Source organism: Microtus oregoni, unplaced genomic scaffold (genome assembly GCF_018167655.1).
Source record: "Microtus oregoni isolate MIOR12 unplaced genomic scaffold, Mior012 000094F_ref0000399, whole genome shotgun sequence".
Lineage (NCBI taxonomy): Eukaryota > Metazoa > Chordata > Mammalia > Rodentia > Cricetidae > Microtus > Microtus oregoni.
The window spans coordinates 3,450,083-3,463,952 of record NW_024544707.1 but is presented as its reverse complement, the minus strand read 5'-3'; the positions used below and the strand labels follow the sequence as shown (position 1 = coordinate 3,463,952).

The following is a 13,870-nucleotide window of genomic DNA, read 5'->3' as shown; positions in this document are numbered from 1 at the left end:
GTATGGTCTTGTGGAGGAAGTGTGTCTCTATGAGTGATGGGCTTTGAGGTCTCTTATGTTTAAGCTGCTGCCAGTGTTACAGTTCACTTCCTGTGGCCTGTGGATCAAGATATAGAACTATCAGCTCCTTATCTGGGAACTTGTCTGCCCGAATGCCATCTGCCATGATGATACTGGACTAAACCTCTGAACTGTTAGCAAGCCACCACAATTAACTATTTTCCTTTGTAAGAGTTGCTGTGATTGTGGTGTCTCCTCACAGCAATAGAAACACCAATTAAGACAGGAGATGTGTCCTGTTGGAGAAAGTGAGTCACTGGATATGAACTTTGAGGTTTCATGCCAAGTCCTGTATCTCTGTCTGTGGATAAGGATGTAGCTCTCAGTTACTGCTCCAATGACATGAGTGCCACCATACCCATTCCATAAGTTAAATGATGAACTAAACCTCTGAACCTGGAAGCAAGCCCGCAATTGCATGTTTTATAAGAATTGTAAGAGTTGCTATGGTCATATGTGTCTCTTCAAGCAGTAGACCAGTAACTAAGAGAAGGCCAAACTGCCTTGAAAGAAGGGCAATGTGCAAGAACTAATGCTTCCCCCTTTAGAAACCATCCACAAAGCTACAACAAACAGTGAAATGGTGAGACCAGCCTAAGATTGATCTGGAATTTAATACACAAAGATTGTTATTTTGATACAAGCACTAAAACGTATTAACTAACAATTTTACTTAAAACATAATGATTAGTCAATGGATAAACTATAATATCTCCCAAAAATGTTAATGAGATGCATGGATATTCACAAGAAAAAGAATGTAATTGGCCCTTGCCACTAACCACACACAAAGTTAATATACAATGGATCAAAATCTAAAATCAACTTAAAAAACAAGAGTAAAGTTTTATGACACTGGGTCAAGAAACAGTTTCTTAGATCTATAGAAAATAACAAGAGATAAAGTTGCTTGGTTAGATGAGTGGGGTATGCCTTTATCCCAGGATTCCTGAGGGGGGAAGCAGGAGAATCTCTGTGAGTTTAAAGGCAGTCTGGTCTACAGAGTGAGTTCCAGAATAGCCAGGGCTACATAGGGAGAATCTAGCTTCTCCCCCTTCCCTGCCACCATGAATTGTATTTAACCAAATAGAAAATATTTGTTTATAATACAAAGGACATCATGAAATAAAAATGCCCCCAGCTGTGGTGCCATGAGCCTATCATCCCAGCACTGGGGAGGTGGTGGCAGGAAAATCAAAAATTCAAAGTTATCTTCAGTAATGTGGTAAGTTCCAGGCTAGCCTAGGGAATGTGAGACTTCTTAAATACATATATGTGTGTATCTCTCTCTCTCTCTCTCTCCCTCCCTCCCTCCCTCCCTCTCTCTCTCTCTCTCTCCCTCCCTCCCTTCCTCTCTTCCTCTCTCCCTCCCTCTTTCTCTGTGTGTGTGTAAAATGTGGGAGGGGAGAAAGGATTATGGGAGCCAGAAGATCCAAGGACACCACAAAATCAGTTAACCTGGGCTCATATGGCTCAGAGACTGAATCACCAACCGGAAAGCCTAAGTAAACAGGAAGTGCATTGTAAGCAACTTCCAAAACTCTAGAAATGACAGAGACATCTCACTGCCTGGACAGTCACCCAGAGTTCTTCTGTACCGTTGGGGCATCCATCTTCAGCTTACAGGCCCATAGTATCCAGCAAACATTTTCATGAAGCAGGAAATTTTAAAGACAGTTCCGTCACTTTCTTCTGTGTCCTGTAGAATGCCTCCCAGACTCTTTCATGAAACAGGAACCCTGAAGGATCATCTCACCTTTAGGCAATTAATTTTATGGAAGTTAGTATATGAAAGAGATTCGTAAACATCCTCAGTTTTCTCTTTTCCTGTCCCCATCCCCTCTCCTGACCAGTCTACTGCTCATAACCCTCACAGCTCTCCTTCCTTTTGACTCAGGTCAGGAACCCATCACCTCTCCAGGCATTTCTGCATCAGTGTCTCCATGTACACTTTACCTCTTAATTTTCCTCTTCAATACAGTCTTTTTTATTTTAATTTTTTAATATTTTCATCAGTATATTTTGATTATGTTCTTTCCCCTCCTCGAAGTTCATATTCTTTCTCCACCCACTCTCACTTTTAAGACAAAACAAAGCAAACAACAAAAAGTGTAAAAGATAAACTAAAAGACATAAAAAGAAAAACAAAAAAACTACAAAAGCAAACAAACATGGAGTCAGTTTTGTGTTTCTCAAGTCCCCCTGGGCTTGTGTACTGCCAGGAGTGTGGCTGAATATACCCAGTGGCACTCCATTGGGAAAAACTGACTTTCCCTTTCCTAATAGGTATCAGTTGCAAATAGGTTCTTGGTTAGGGCAGGAGTTTGTGTCCACTTCTCCATGTCAGTGTTGGGCAGTTGTGGGCATCAACTCTTCATATGTCTGATTCATTTTCTCAAAAATTTCACACTGGTTCTATCTGACCCCTGTTTAAAGCCATTTAAACCCCCATACCCTGCTCCTTTCATCACTGTGGCGATGTGTGTGTATATGTGTGTGTGCGTATGTGTGTGTCTGTGTGTGTGCCACCTCCTCCCACCTATCAGAGTAACAACAATAGATCTACATGCTCTGCTCACTGAAGATCAGTCTGAGCACACAACTATCATCTCTCTCTCTCCATGCTCCACACAAGCATTCCCAGCATCTTGCCTGCCTCTCTCTCACCTAGTTTCTCACCATGGAGGAGTACCACAACCTGCACCTTGTTGCCCACACTATAGTCAGAGCAGGACTCAGCTCAGTCAGGAAGCCTTCCCTGTTATGCTATCACTGCTCACCCCGAACCTAAATAGGTTACACCCTACATTTCTTATTCATTGGCCAGTTATAATCTAAAGAATCCTAAAGGGGCCTGATATCAATTTTGTTACCAAACAACTTGGTCAAACACTTTGTTATTTTCTTGTTAACTGAAACCCCACACAACTAAGAAAGAATTGTCTCTGATGGAGTATGGCTGTACGGGTAACTTCCTAACCTTTACAAAAATTAAAACAACTAATATTTATTGGGTAAATTGTATAATATATCAATTGTTATACTAGCTTTAGCTTAAAATAACACATTTCTGAAGGAAGTATTCTTACCTGTGTGTTATAGATGAAAATCTACAGCCGAGAGAGGGCATCTTATGCCAAAATTACAATCTCTGCATGGGAGAAGCGGAATGTCATTAGAGCCTGGCTCTCAGTCACCTTCTCTGCTTCTAGCACACAGGCTCAGAGGTGGGAGGTGAGGAAGGCAAAGTCTTCACATTGTCCATCAAGTTGAGCTTATGGAGACTCAGCACAGGCCAGAGCCCTCCTAGGACAGAGCTAGATGGCTAGTCACAGACCATCTCTCCTGAGGAGATTTTCCCTCCTGTCTGAATGTGAGAGACCCTGGGATGTATTGAAAGTAGAAGGATCCAAGGAAAGAGGATTTGAAGCGTGTTTCCATAGAGCAGGCAATGAGGGAAGAAGTTTGAGGAGTTTGAAATGTATGTACCAAGTACCAGAAATTGGGTAGACTGACTACTTCTCATCTCTAGTACCACAGATGCCTAGGTCTCACCCAAAAACTTATCACCAAAGACTATCTCGCCACTAGTAGAGCCAAGGAATGTTTCACTGAGTGCCTGTTTCTTCCCCCTGTAGGAAACCTGAAGCAACTGAGTCAAAAGACTAAGGATTTGAGGTTGCTCAGTTTCCAGAAAAATTTCAAGGTAAGGCAAAGTTTGAGGGTTGAGTCTCTCACTCCTCAGCAAGTAGGCCAGCACTGGATCCTGAAAATGGCGCTTATAAAATCCCGTTTAACAAAGGCAAGCTCAGATATTTTCACCTCTTCCCTGGGACCAGCTCCTGGGGTTTTATGACCCTGCCTCCTCTCTGAGATTCCCCAGGAGAGCTGGGAAAGGACCATTTCTGTTCCCAGTAGGGATGCAAAGATGATCTCCGGATGCTGTCAACAAGAGCACTACAGGGAGACCCTGGGGGGCAGAGCTGGAGAAACAGCCCATAGGTGGAGAAGTGGTGACCTGTTCCCTTTTCTAGACTAATTGGGGGAATAAGAGCAGCTCAGAGAAGAGGAGGTGAGACCTGGTTACCTGATACACAGGACAAGGACTTAAGTTCTCATTCTGATTCCTCTTTTACTGCCCAAACCCTGAGTCCATATTTGAATCACACTTCTCTTCCTTCCTCAACTACCTTGGGGGCAATCATAGTCCTCCCTTCTCTGCTGTGTGATATCTGAGCAGGTTACCCAGTCACTCTGGTGTTAATGAAGAGTCATCAACAATGGGGCCTGACTGGAGAGGTGGCTCTGGGAAAAACAGGATTTGCTGTGCTGCAGAAGACCCAGTTTGGTTCCCAGCACTCACATGGCTGCTCACAACCATATATATCTTTAATTCTAGAGAATCTGGTGTTCTTTTCTAACTTCCCCTGAGACCAGACATGCATGTAGTGTACATATATATGTGCAGGCAAAATGCTCATACACATAAACAAAAATAAATGAAAAAGAGTCAACCATGACATGCCAATATGAAAGTCAGCAGTAAACCTGAGGATTGTAAGGATTAAAGACCAAATCCACAGTTGTCCGACTAAAGGAAGCTGTACTTTGGGGTGCACTCCGGACTGGTCTGCTGGCTGTCTCACCCTAGGTTTGGATTGGAGAGAGAAGCCCTAATGGCCTCCCAAGTCCCTTTTATAGGGGAGATAAAATGTTCAAAGGGGTAAAAGATTTGGCTGTGGTGCATTGTTAGAAAAATGCAACAAAAGGGAAGGAACAAGGGTAAGACATGAATGAGGTCAAAATTTTAGTGCAGGTTGAAACCTGGCTTTACAGTTTATATCAGTTTTTTTTTTTAAAAAAACCCAGTAAGTTATTCTTCAACTACAAACAGAAATCTTAACTTTCCAGGACTTAACACAGTACCAACAGGAACTTATTCTTAACTGTCTTCATCGCAAATAGAAACCTTAATCTACAAGGTATGCTGTTCCTGTTTTGGTCTCATATTCCCCCCTTGAATTGTATTCTGAGTCAAATCCTTGACTCTGTAGTGGGCATCTGGTTATATTGGGATCTAATAACCATCGTCAACTTAATGGCTCCAAAATAGGAATTTATATATTTAATTAAGGCATTAGGATGCAAGGGCCAACAGTAATTAGTAGAAACAGAAGGGCCAAAGGCCCTAGCTGACACAAATTACTATCTAGGAGGAGCCCAAATGTGAGAATGATCATCAGTCATTTTTTTCATCGCCGGTCCCATTTTTGTAATGTTTCTTTGGGTATAGCCAAATTATCTCTAATGATTCCTGAGTGGTTTTGTATAGAAATAACAATTTTATTTTAAGGCCATATAATATCGCCTTGTTCTATATAATTCACATGTAATTATATATAACATATATAACATAATATTTATATATAATTCATTTTGTAGAACTACTTCACCTAATGAATCTACCTATGGACAAATCTTGGCCTATATAGTTTCAACACTTACTTTTCCTGGTGTAGCAATAGGCACTATAGGTAGCCATTTTGTCCCCTATGCCAGGGAATTTCCTTTTGACTCAATATTCCAATCTACTGAGGACAAGGGACAACATACTCTCTTCTGTAACTACTTCCTGTTAAAACTAGGATGTCATTGCCAGGGCCCAGGTAGCCTGGAATGCTAGTTAAAGGCTGGGAGGGGACTCAGGCAATGGGGCGTTCATCAGAAGCATCTGGTTAGCTGACCAAGCTTCAGAGAGCAGTTGTAGCAGCTGGCCTGGCTCACATTAGCTTTCTGCGAGTCCAGGGCTCGCAGCAGTTTGGAGTGTGTTGTAGCAAGCCGCTGATTCCTGGATGGTGTCTGCCAGACAACTAGAAATCTGCTGATTCGATATGGACTAGGAACAGAAGTTAAAGTTTAAGAGCTTAAAGGTAAATCTTATATTTGGAACTTTCAGGCCCATAGTCCTGACATAGTAATTGGTGAAGAGAAGATATCCCCAGACCAAAGAAGAGAGAGCAAGATTCCATCCTTAGGAATAGGAAGGTGAAGAAACTTAGGCTGTACTTACCTGGATTCCATTTGACCTATGAGAGATGGATCCTTAATTTCCTGAAGCTTTCATATTTTTTTAAATTTAAACAAAGATAAAAGTTTTAGATATATTAGCATTACCACTGTTGGTAATCTGTACTAAAATCACTATTACCAAGAAAAATCATTGCAAAACAAGTTCTTTTAAATAAAGGAATAGTAAAAAGTTACATCTGAAACCTGCTTTTCCTTTAATAGTAAGGCTGTTAGTAAGGCAAGCCTGTCTGTCTATCTCACCAGGAGACACAGTAGCTCTATAAAAAATGAGACCTGGTTTTTTACATATGAAAGAAACTCACAAGGTGGCTGCAAGCTTGGGGGAAGAAACTGGTTGTGTGCTGCTGTTAAACTGACAAAGTTACAGTTAATCTAGTTGTCAATGCCATCAGAGATCTGAGAAGGATAAGTTATAGCAAGAATTATAGTCCAAATGACCTACGTATCAATTAAAACAACAGAAACTTACCCATTATCTAGATGGTCACCCCAGGCTATGGTGATTTTAATTACTTCCTTGGGGGCAGAGGTCCCAGGGTAGAATTTCTCTTCAGTTGCCAGACCCATGTCTGAGAAAGTTTCTGAGATTTTCAGTAGAAAGAGAACTTGTGAGACTGACTTTATTCTGTTTAGGCAAAGTGGGGCAATAAACTCTCAAAGATCCTGCTGTTTTTATTCAGAAATGATGGCAGGTCCCTGGTGGGCTCATGGGGACGGAACCGCTAGCAGGTCCCCTCGGAACCCCGGAGCGTCCTAGTGGCAAGTGGCAGACACACAACAGGCGGGCAGGAATGAGGCGAGTCCCGGGCAGGTCCGGGAAGGGCCCAGCTGCTGCTCTCACTGGCGGAGCCACGCAGAGGCACTGGCAGCTGTGGTTTCCCAACAAGCAGGCCGTGGATAGGCGTAAAGCTAAAATATTTATTACAGGAGAGAGGGGGAGAGGGAGGGGGAGGGGGAAAGGAGAGGGAGAAGAGGGGAGGGGAGGGGGAGAGGGAGAGGGAGAGGAGAGGCAAAAAAACCCGTGTGCACCCCAAAAAAGCAGAAAGAGAAGAGAGAGAGATGGCGGCGGAAGGTCAGAGGTAGTGTGAGTGGGCGTGGCTTGTCTCCCAAAGAGACAGGAAACCACAACACCTGCCTGTCCACAATTTGCGCTGGGCCCTGGCAGCAGGCAAGGCTTTGAGGGAATTTTTCCAGTGGTTAGTATTACTACAATCCAGGGGCAGTCACCATGCCCCATCATCTTCTTTGGAGACCTTGGGGTTACTCCCAGGAGCTGGAGTCTCTCTGTCATAGTAAGCTTTTTCCATTAAGTATTTTATGCCATATTCAGCAGATATCTGGAAAGTTTGATGACCATTATCTATTAAGTATATCTGAGCTAAACAAACTTTGCTTGTTTTTATTTGTTTCCTTTAGGCTTAACCTTGGAAGCATATACAGGGGGCTAAATAAGACTTATTTCTATAATTAATTACTTTAGCACTTAGTATAACAAGTATAGTTCTGAACACATTAAAGAGTCTGATCCTTTATGAGGCAACTGACCATTAACTTGCATGTCTTAATTATCTTTAACAGCTTACAATAAGCTAACAGCTTTTATAAGATTAGGGCCTTACAACTTTATCCCTGTTAAGTTTGAGTCTTAAAAAAATCTGAATTGAAGCTCCTTTTAGTATCAAAATAAAATTTTAAATCATGAATACAGCCCATAGGGAGACTGGCAACTTTATAATTTCCTGGTTCTTATAGCTTAGAAAAATAGCTGAAGCTTAACAAAGTTAGCAAAGACAAGGGGGCTAGACATCCATCCGCAGTCTCTGTCAGCTTGAATAAACCTTAGGTAAGGAGGGACTCTTCGCTAGACTGCTTAGGTTGTTGTCTTGCTGAATCATAAGGTAGGAACATCCCAGTTACTTGTGGTTAATGCCTGTTGTTCATATCTGTGGACCTAACTCATTAGCCTTTTAGTTATTTCTTAAAATTATATACTAATAATATAAAACATTTTATAAATTTAGAATGTCCTATAGCCTTATTAATTTAAATATTTTATAAAGGCTAAAAACATCCAGACCTTTTTATTTAAATTTGTGTAAAACTCCAAAATTTCCTCTTAAAATAGTAAAAATCTCTAAACTATGTATTCCTTCAATATCAAACAAAGTAAAATAAAAAAATTGGGAGGTGGTGACACATGCCTTTAATCCCAGCACCCAGGAGGCAGAGGCAGGCAGGTCTCTATGAGTTTGAGGCCAGCCTGGTCAACAAAACAAGTTCCAGGACAACCAGTACTGTTGCACAGAGAAGCTCTGTCTCAAAAAACAAAAACACAAACAAACAAAAACAGGAAAGTACCTCTTTTACTTTAAGAGGGAAGACATAGGGCACAATCAGCACAAGGCAAAATCATGCTCTAAAAATGCAAACAATTTAATATTCATTATCTGGGTGTAGCGGCGTAAATGAGTGCAGACAGACTGTAATAATATATACAGCTTTAATGGGGCAATAGACTTACAGAACCACAGGTTCCCGCGGAGAACAGGAAAGCAGAAGGGGCGGTTGGGAGCACGCCCACAATCTTTATAAGTAAAAAATATCCTCGGGGGACCCTGCCCCCTGCTAGCAAGGTGATTGGCTGGGTCTCTCCTACATCTTGGATTCCCTCATAATCTCTGGACTTTCCCAAGGGACTCAGGTCACCTCTTTGGCCCCACCCTAAGCAGCATATATAGCCTTTTAGAACCTAGCCAGCTGAATATCATTGTCATTGGTGTTTCTGGTGACTATCATATCACTTGCATTGCCAAAACTGCTAGGATTACCCCACGACAACTGGGTTCTCTTCAGGAACTCCAGGTCTGCCACACAGGCAAGCCTCCGCTGCTCTCCATGGCCGCTTTATGCCTTTGAAACCAATACCACGGGGCTGGAGAGATGGCTCAGAGGTTAAGAGCATTGCCTGCTCTTCCAAAGGTCCTGAGTTCAATTCCCAGCAACCACATGGTGGCTTACAACCATCTGTAATATGGTCTGGTGCCTTCTTCTGGCCTGCAGGCATACACATAGACAGAATATTGTATACATAATAAATAAGTAAATATTAAAAAAATAAAAAGATAAAACCAATACCACATGGGTGACTCTTACGTTACAAAGTTTGGCTACCAATGCAAGATACATTCTTGTATATGAACACATGAAGGCACAGCTTTAATACTTTATTAAACAAGCATTTTTTAAAAATCTTATCTTTCACAAAACTTGTTTTCAGGACAGGAAATATCATATAAAATTCCAGTCTAATCCAAATATCTTGGAAACATGCTGGTGCCTCCTTGGTTAGCCCACACTGTGTGGTAACGTTTAATCTCGATGGTAAAGTCACATGACATTCATCTTCTCCAATCCTAGCAAAGATGGTTGTCAGCTACATGGCTGCCTAAAGATGGCAGTGAAGTCACATGCTGTTTATGGTTCAAGGTGCTGTCAGACCACAGAGACCCTTTAAGATTACCTATGCATGTACTTTAACTAGCAACCCTGTGTTATGAGTTTTAAGTTAAATTTTTTGTTACAGATTTTTATCCATACCCAATAAACTTAAAAATCTTGAGATAAGGTTTATATCTTGGCAAAAGGTTTAGGCAACTAAATGAAAACATTCATCTTTTTTAGCTGTTCTGTTTTGTCTCTTCTCCGTTGCAGCATCAGATGGTTCGCCAGACCCCAGATAGATATTTTAAAAGCATGTCTGGGTCCAAAATGGGAAGAGCCAGAACCCAATTCCAGAGCCATCTTTTCAATAAAGTAGAATAGCATAAAACAACTTTATTATCCACACTTAAAAGACATTTGAATTTTTATTAAACTGGACCTGCCCAGTGGCCAGAAAGCTCAAAGATAAATTCCAAGCCCCAAACATCAAAGCAGCCATGGAAGCTTTGGAAGCTCACATACAGAGACCCATCTGGACCAAGCATGCTATCATCATACATTCATCTGAGCCTGACCCACTTCTGCCTTGTCTCCATGTTGGCAACAACACTGACAATCACATTAGAGCGCATAAACCTATCTATTCACGTAGAGCAGACAGACCAAACCTTCCCTGCTATTAAAGCCTGGGAGCAATCACTGAATGCTTCCCTACCTCCTTCAGTGTGGTAATTCTGAGAAGGCCTGCCACGGTATCTGCTGCTGTTGAATCCAATATTCAGCGGACTCTAGTGCCTGCCTGTACGGTAGAGAGAAGGGAAGGCAATGGAACCTTCTGGTACAGTGGGAGGCTGTAAGATCAGTGTCTCAACGACGCCATGAGCTACCGCAGTAAATGTTTATGCAGCTCAGTGCTGGGGCCAGAGGGCAGGGAAGCTTACCAGTCTTGCTGCCCATGTCTCAGATCAGCTTCAGTTACCTCAAGTCGGAATACACAAAGACAGGTAAAACACAAGGCAAGACACAGAGCAAAAGTGAGAACAGAAAACACAGGACAATGACATCAGCATTGGAGCCATTCAGAGGTCCATAAGTTTGGTCAAATGAATCTTCCTAACAAAGAGCCCCTTTTTCCTCAATAGCCTCCCCGTATAATCCAGGTGCCAGGAACCCACCAGAAGCCGGACCTCTCTGAGTTCTCCTTGGCTCCCAGAATGCCTGACATCCCAAGCTGGACCTCTCCACACCGTCAGCTTGGCCCCCAGGGATGTCCTATGGTTCCTCAGCTCTGTTGTGCACTTGTAGATGAGTACCTAGGTGCCAAGCTTCTCCTGGTCTTCCGGAGCTTTTCAGCTCTTGCTCTTCTCCAGGGCATTCTCAGGATTTCAAGGCAGGTCAGAGAATAACTGATAGCTGTCTGAACTCCCAATTAACCAGAAATAGCCAAGGGTCACGTGACATCTCACTTTTCCCAGAACAGGGGTCCATAGATTTTGTCAAATCCTTCCTGTTTCCCAGATGGGGATCCCACAGAACCAGAACCATACATCATAGAAAACTAAAAAGACTTCTATGACTTACCAAAAGGAGGCTTCTAGGGGTGATGCTTGCTGTCTCCTTTTTCAAGCCATTCGTTCTGGGAGTGCTGTATAGGACCACGGCACACCCTGGAGCCTTGGATCAGCAAACCAAATGGCACAAGCCCTGGGTGGCTCAGCCTATGGAACATCCTATAGCAAAGATCTGGCTCAGAGTTTGAGTGACTGGTCCTATCTCACTGGGGAACTCAAGATGTTAATCTGAGAATTGTGAGGAGAAAAAAAAATCAAATTCACAACTGTCCAAGTAAAACAAGCTGTATTTTGGAATGTACCTTAGACTGGGCAGCTGCCTGTCTCGCCTTAAATTGGAATTGGAAAGAGCGGCCCCTGCTGGCCTCTTGGAGTCCTGTTTACCGGAGAAAGTGTTCCCAAGGGTGTTAGAAAACTCCAGTGAAAGAGAAGAACAAGGGTGTGGGATATGCATCATGTGGGTGACTTTGCAAGTTCAGTTCAGGTTGAAAAACATGCTTTACAGTTTACATCAGATCTAAGAAACAGTAACTTATTCTCTAATACAAACAGAAACCTTAGAAACTTTAACTTACAAGGACTTAGCATGGGACAGACAGGAACCTGCGGCTTAACTACAAATAGAAAACTTAATCTGAAAAGGACAAATAGAAATATATTCTTAACTGTCTTAACTGAAAACAGAGCCCTTAACCTCTAAGGTGTATTATTCCTGTTTTGGTCTCACATTCTCCATGGCAATAGAATGAGAAAACTCTCCAAAAGGCTCATGTCTCTTGGGTTCAAATAAGAAGTGGGGTCTAAATATATCAACCTCTGGATCATGTTCTCTTGAACTTGGTGTTATTCTGCTTCGGCTGCCTCTTCTATAGAATTCCAATAGTAACCTCTTCCCTTCTAGGATGTCTAGAGAAATAAAATGTCGTAATGTCAGACCCATACCACAAGTTCTGGCCAGTGTTCCTGACCTGGAATCTCCATCTTTGCCTTCTGTGTCCTGGTTTCCTAAGGATTCAGGAGAAGATAGATCAAAAAAGTATTCCTGCTTGAGAGTGATGATTTAGATAAGGGGTTAGAATTCCTGTGAGCTGCTTATTAAACACAGCCAATATTAAAGGTTATTTATAAAATGACAAATAAATTGTGTTGGAAACAAGACAGAGTGCCTAGGAATGTGCTCAACTGCATAGCACCTGAGTAAATAGAGTGCTTGAGGTTAGAGTTTGCATCATAGCATTTAAAAATAAATGTAAAAGCAACACAAGCTCTGAACTCCGCACATCCTAATGAGCAATCCGATTCCCTGAGCTCTGTGTTCTGGCAGTTGTTTAGTGTGATGCATTTGGTGGTTGGAACACTGTATAATGACATGTAATCTCAACTGCTGCTCAGTGGCATGGTGACCATCATAGGTATATTTGCACCTTAGTCATTGGCAATCATCATGAATTAGAAGCACCTTGGCCCCTGCAATGCTGTTGCTAAGTCTTGATCCACAACTCTGACCCCAACTCTGCTCATTCCTGTTGCTGATCCTCATCAGCTCTGAGAGGCATTTGAGTCCAGGCAGAGATTCTTCTCCACCAGGATAATAAGGAAACAGGTTCAGAGAGAAGCAGAGAGAACCCATTGAGTGCCACATATAGAAACAACAGCCCTGGCTCTGTTGTTTTCAGTCATCGAGATTTTATTACGGATTCATGTGGATCTTAAAGTTCAATGGAAAGTGCAAGGAACTCAGAAGAGGCAAAACATTCTTGAAAAGGAAAAACAAAGTAGGAGAATTTCTGCATGCCAAGTTCAAAACCTACCACAGAGCTTCAGAAACCAGGAAGTTATGGTATTGGCTATAAAGACTAACATGGAAGTTAGTGGACTAGAACTGACAGCTCAGATACAAGTCAATCAATTTTATTCAGGGACATACAGATCATTCAGTGAAGAAAAGATAACATTTTCAAACATGGTCTTGAGACAAATCAATGTTCACAAAGAGAATAAAAAGTGGGCATCTCTATCCTACCACCATTATCATTATCAAGGCATGCATTTATTTTACCACCTCACTACAAAATCTGTGTGTCAGGGTCTTGGACTTGGTTCCACATTCTTGAAAAATACTATAATTAAGTTTTCTGTCCTTGAGGTAAGAAGAGTTAATGAGTGCTGTTTTTTATTGTATCCTGCTTGTTCTGTACTGACATCATGCATTTTGTCAGTAGGGGTCGATGAACGGGCAGTTCCTTGCCCAAAAGCCAGTTTGCCAAGAAGAAAACAAGCTCCAAGTGAAGTTCTCAACATTCTCTCAGGAATAGATCAGTGCTACCAGGAGCAATCGTGTCTCATGTCAACAGAACCCTAAGTTATTGAAATGCCATACTCTACAGCTCTTTGAAGTGATTGAAGATTACCTATCTACGCAAAACACAATCTCTATATATCTAAATAATCTGATTAGTATCACTATACGTACAACAAATATGGATGACTATTGACCTATAATTCTTAATACCTATATAGCTTAAAGACTTAGATTTCATATTAGAATATTAAACAGTCTTTAAACAATCTTTAAACAACTGTTGAAACAAATGAGGACAATGACCTCAAAAGGTAAACAATGTATAAGTATCTTGATCAGAGGTAAAAATGTATAGTGCATTATGATACATTTATCCTAAAATTATATCAATATACAAAATGTCTTA

At 41.7% G+C, this 13,870-nt stretch overlaps 1 long non-coding RNA gene across 1 annotated transcript; it reads right to left on the bottom strand.

Moving 5' to 3' along the window:
- Positions 1–1,763: 1,763 nt before the first annotated feature.
- On the bottom strand, positions 1,764–6,704 carry LOC121442706. The gene is made up of 3 exons (XR_005973586.1): positions 6,620–6,704; positions 3,150–3,211; positions 1,764–1,816 (listed from the first exon to the last, which is right to left on the bottom strand). It is a non-coding gene; the product is annotated as an uncharacterized LOC121442706 (long non-coding RNA).
- Positions 6,705–13,870: the final 7,166 nt, after the last annotated feature.